This window comes from Frankliniella occidentalis, unplaced genomic scaffold (genome assembly GCF_000697945.3).
Source record: "Frankliniella occidentalis isolate FOCC.00 unplaced genomic scaffold, Focc_3.1 Scaffold38, whole genome shotgun sequence".
Lineage (NCBI taxonomy): Eukaryota > Metazoa > Arthropoda > Insecta > Thysanoptera > Thripidae > Frankliniella > Frankliniella occidentalis.
In genome coordinates this window covers 1,317,300-1,322,208 of record NW_026267168.1, presented here as the reverse complement: position 1 = coordinate 1,322,208, position 4,909 = coordinate 1,317,300, and the positions used below count along the sequence as shown (strand labels likewise).

Sequence of the window (4,909 nt, the reverse complement as noted above, 5' to 3'; positions counted from 1 at the left end):
TCGCCGCTCCCCATCGTTTGAGTGACAGTATAATTATGTTATGTCAATGAGCAGACGAGGGTGGCGGTTGGCGCCAGCGCGGCGCGGTGTGGCGGGGCGGGGCGGGGTGGGGCGTAGGTTTCGAGTATGGCGCGCGGCGCGCTCCGTGGGCCGCAGGGATGTTATAGCGTACGATATTATCGTACGCGTACGATAATTTCGACCCTCCGTACGATGTACGATCGTGACCCATTATCGTACGCCAAAAGTACGATAATTTCGGTTTGGACCGATTTTACCCTATAATTGCCTATATATGGCTCTCGTAAGGTGCTGAATCTCCATCAGTTTGAATAAAATTCCGTTTGCCGCGCGCCAGCTCGCCCCTCTCCACCCCTCAGCAACAACTCCGCGAGAGAGAAGCATACCTAGCGAAGAGAGAGAAGGAGGGAGAGGGACGAGGGACAGCGGGTGGAGGAGGGGGGAGTCTGGTGCCTAGTCCCCACCACCGCTTTGTAGCCAACCTCTGAGTGAGAAACGCAGCCTCAAAACCTTATTTTCTCTTAAACTAGCAACCTTTTAGCTACATAGAAACACTTATTATACTGTTAAAATGTAAATTTTACCTTATTTGGGCCAAAATTGTAATTTTTTTGAAATGTACGATAATTTTGACCCTGCGTACGATAATTTCGGAAGGTTGGTACGATAATGGGCTGGGAGCCGTCTAACATCCCTGGTGGGCCGCAGCGAATGCCAGAATCAATTTCGGTCCCCGAGCGTCGCCGTCGCGCCGCTTGAGGGGCGTAAGGCTGCTCAGGCGTCCCACGCTTAGCTTTTGTCATGTCCCGGTCATGTCGAATTTTTATTTTCATAATACTCGTTCTTTACCCGCCTGCACTATAAAACATATACTTAAAAATGTTCAGTACGTTTTCAGGTGCTGTAGGCTAGTTGTTACCAAGTTTACTAAAGGACGCTATTAGTCGGCTGAGGTTTACTAAGTGTGGGTTACTTTTTGCTCCTTTTCGCCTCCCATAATCTCTTTGATTCGGCGAGGTATGATCCTCAGTTATCCCCCTACCCCGCATTGCCGGAAAGATTTCAGTTACTTTCTCCGCAATACGCAGAGCGGTGGGCGCTTTTATCGCCGGTGCCGCTGCTTCCGTTGCTGCTGCTGTAGCAGTCTAGAAGGGGGGGGGGGGGCGGCGCCTCGCCGGCGACCTAATTTGGGAAAATCTTAGCAGCTTAATTGGGGAAAGTCTGGTGAACACCGCCCGCCCTCGCCCCGTCGGCCGCGGGGGGCGCGCAGCAGCAGCGCGTCCGCCCTGCCTCGTCCCCCTCTCTCTCGTCCCCCGACTCTCCTCCCCTCTCCCCGCTTCCCTCCCCTCTCTTCCCTCCCCTCCCCTCGCGCGACACCGCCGTCGCATCTCTTTCCTCCGCTCCGCACTAATATTGCGATCCACTCGAGTCTGTTCACACTCGACGGATTTTCCCGGGGCTCTTTCCCATTATTATGATGATACTTGGCCGAGAGTTTATCAGTTGCTCGCGGGGGAGCCGAGCGGCTGCTGCGGCTGTGCTACTACTGCCCCTGTGGGAGCGAGCAAGCGCGCCCGCGCTCCAGGAGGACCAGGCTCGCGGGAGCGGCGGGCGTGTCGACAAATTATATACCATCCGAGAGGGAGCGAGAGAGAGTGAGGGCGAGAGGGAGCGGGTCCCGCTGGAGGAAATTGAGCCGTTTGCATTATTATGTGTTTAAAGTGGCACGCAACAGCGAAGGATGTTTTCCCACCGTCACGCAGAAATTTAAAAAGAAATGAATGAATGAAAAAGTAATAATTATCAAGAAGAAAAATAGTAGTTACACTGCGAAAAAGATGCCGTCGTAAATTCACGATATATATGGTGAGTTAATACTCACAAAAACTGTTGTAAATTTACGACACTCCAAACATGCTCGTCGATGAATTTGATACATTGATACATTATAATTTAAGTTGAAGTCGATACATAATGATTGCCATTTTACAATTTTGAATTCGCTTAAAGGAAAATTTTCCCGTAAAATGTACAACTACACAATATCACTGCTGTTGATTGGTATGGTCCCGCGCACAACAACCCCTTTCTTATTTTTTATGGCTCATTGATTAATTGTTTCAAGTACAGTATAATCGCGGATTGCGTCAAAAATTACAATAACAAGTTCAAAAGTCGAGTTACAGTCATGATAAAACACAACAGAATCATTTTTTGCCTTTGGGATCGGGGTGGCGATGGAGCGTCCGCGATGAAGCGTTAAATCCGCGCGTCGACTCTTGGCCCGGTGGCGTGCGCTGCTCCGGCAGCACCAGCAGCAACAGCAGCACCAGCAGCACCAGCAGCACCAGCAGCAGGCGGGCTGATCTGCATTCTGGCTGCGCTTCGATAAAGATCCCTGCGGCAGTAAAACGTCTTCTCTATCGCCGCCGCGCGCGCCGTCGGCCCGCTCTGACCTCGCGTGACCCCTCCACGCCACGCCAGCCGAGCGGGTCCATCGTTGTGGCGACACGACGGGTCCTATACGATAAGCATCTCGGATTTGGCGGCGTGCCCTGTGCGTGATGGACTGACAAATAATGTGTTTGTATCGCAACGTTAAACGAAACAAAAAGCGACACGTGTCCCTCCCCGCACCACCACGCCCTCTAACACCCTTCCGCCCCGCCCCGCCACGCCCCGCCACGCCCCTCTCCCCTCAGGCGGAAGGAATACCCCGCCCGTAATAATTAATTTTACGTCATTTACCACTCTTTATTGCATCGTTTTGCCGCCGTAACGCGGGGTGGCCGTGCGTGAACAGTGCGGGGCGGGGCGGGCCGAGGCGCGGTGGTGAGGAAGAAAATATGCATGGGAGCTTCCTCTCTCTCCTCCGTGGCTCGCGGGGTGTGCCGGGGTATGGTGGTGGGCCGGGGGGAATGACGGGTGGAAAAGACTTCTGACTCCACGCGGCGGAGCAGAAGCCGCGCGACTCTGAGACGGACCAGCTCCACGATGGTGCGAGAAAAGGTCGGACACTACACTGCTGCTGTCGGCGGATTCTTCGAAGTTACAAATTTTTGAGCAGTATGTTTGAAGTTCGCACAGACTTTGTCCGCACGAGCATAAGGGTTTATAGAGAAAAAAGTGAAGAATAATTTCAGGGTGTAGGGAAAACACCAAAGTCTACCAGAATCATCGTGTATCACATTTCCCCTTTTTAAAAACTATTTTTCTCCGTTTTTCTGAACTCTACACCTTTGTTGGATTTTTCAAAGGACCAATGTGACGTCACACACACCTTCTCTTTGCAGAGTACACTGTTACAAAGCGGTAAAGTTAAAATTGTAACTTCTGATAACTGGATGACTAGCTCAGCGTTGCCAGGTAGAGGGGCTGGGTTAAAGCCATGAATTTATTTAGGGCGCCAAGGAACACAGGGTTCCTAACATAACTAAAACCCAAGTAATTGTATCACAGTTTAATTTCAGACTGGCAGACAGAAACTGACAAAAGGCACTCTATAGCCTATCTCAAGGAGGTACAAGACACAAACGGCACCACGGCCCAACGATACGAAACATATAACCGGTAAACTATAGCTAATAGCATAAACCGAAAACGTATACAAAGTCGATCAATACACTCCTAGGTCAAGACCAAAACGATGCTGGTGAACTTGAGGCCGGAGACGGCGACATGGCGGCACGGTACGACAAAACGGTTGCAATGCATAACACAACGTAAAGCCAATCATATTGAAGATGGAAAGGAAAGGTTGACCCTAAAAGGGATAAAACGGCAAATCAGTACAAGGCTCAAATTCTAGCAAGTCCACGAACACGTGGCAGACAGGCATCACGTACCGGGGATAGAAAGATGGTAGGTGAGGCTGATAGTTCGCCCGGGTCGGTGTTCAGTTCAGCTCTGACACAACCGAGCCGCGGACCGAACCAGCTGAGCGAGAGAGAGAGGTGGAGGGGGAAGGAGACAAGCGGAAGCGACCCGGAGCAAAGGCAGACCCATCTCCCGGCCAAGCGGGGAACCAAGGCATAAAGGGTTGCCTACGCACTAGGAGGGCAACAGCCACTCCACCGCGAGACCGGGCACGGGGTAGATCGGGCGGCCTATGCTCCAGGCGCCTCCGAGTCAAGGTAGATAAACAAAAGTTACGGGAAACCGTAACATCCCCCCCCGACCAAAAAGATTGAAAGCTCCCTTTAGAAGAAAGATGGTAGGAAAATAGAAGCGACAAGAGATAGCCCAAGATAAAGAATAAGAGCCTTGAATGATTACCTCAAAATAAATTGAAAATTAAGAAAAACGCCAGTAATAAAATATAGAAACTCAAGTTCACCATTAAACATCAAAAACAGCACCAAAAGTTATGCAAACTAGCAAAATGAAAAGAGAGATGGCTGACTACATCACAAATACTGCCCTAAAGCAGACAAGTTCAAAAGAAAACTTAAACAGAGTTCAAAAAGTTAAACAAGCGTGAGACACGAAACCTACTCAGAGTGTGACACATCAACTATGACCACACTTGCCTTGAGAGGAGTTATTTTCTTCGTCACAACATTAAAGTGAAACCAGAGGTACAACCAAGCCTCCGAGTCAAGGTAGATAAACAAAAGTTACGGGAAACCGTAACAACACCCCCTTTGCACCACGCGGTTTGTTTGGCTGCGGCGATGCTCGCTGACGCGGAAGAAGGGCTGCTGATACTTGTTTCATTCTGTCATCCCGTCAAATCGTTTTCTCTATCCGCTCCTGCCTCGGTCTGTCTGTCTGTCTATCCTTCGCGTCTGTCCGTCTGTCTGTCTCACTCTATAACTCTGATGCTCGCGTGGCGAAAGAGTTCTCCGCACTCTGATGACATCAGGGTCTGGTGTGACGGGGTGGGGCG

The 4,909-nt window shown here is 50.6% G+C and overlaps 1 long non-coding RNA gene across 1 annotated transcript; it reads right to left on the bottom strand.

The window, feature by feature from the left end:
• Nucleotides 1–3,466: 3,466 nt before the first annotated feature.
• Nucleotides 3,467–4,602, bottom strand: LOC127749196 (uncharacterized). Its single transcript, XR_008011016.1, has 2 exons — nt 3,867–4,602; nt 3,467–3,784 (listed from the first exon to the last, which is right to left on the bottom strand). It is a non-coding gene; the product is annotated as an uncharacterized LOC127749196 (long non-coding RNA).
• Nucleotides 4,603–4,909: the final 307 nt, after the last annotated feature.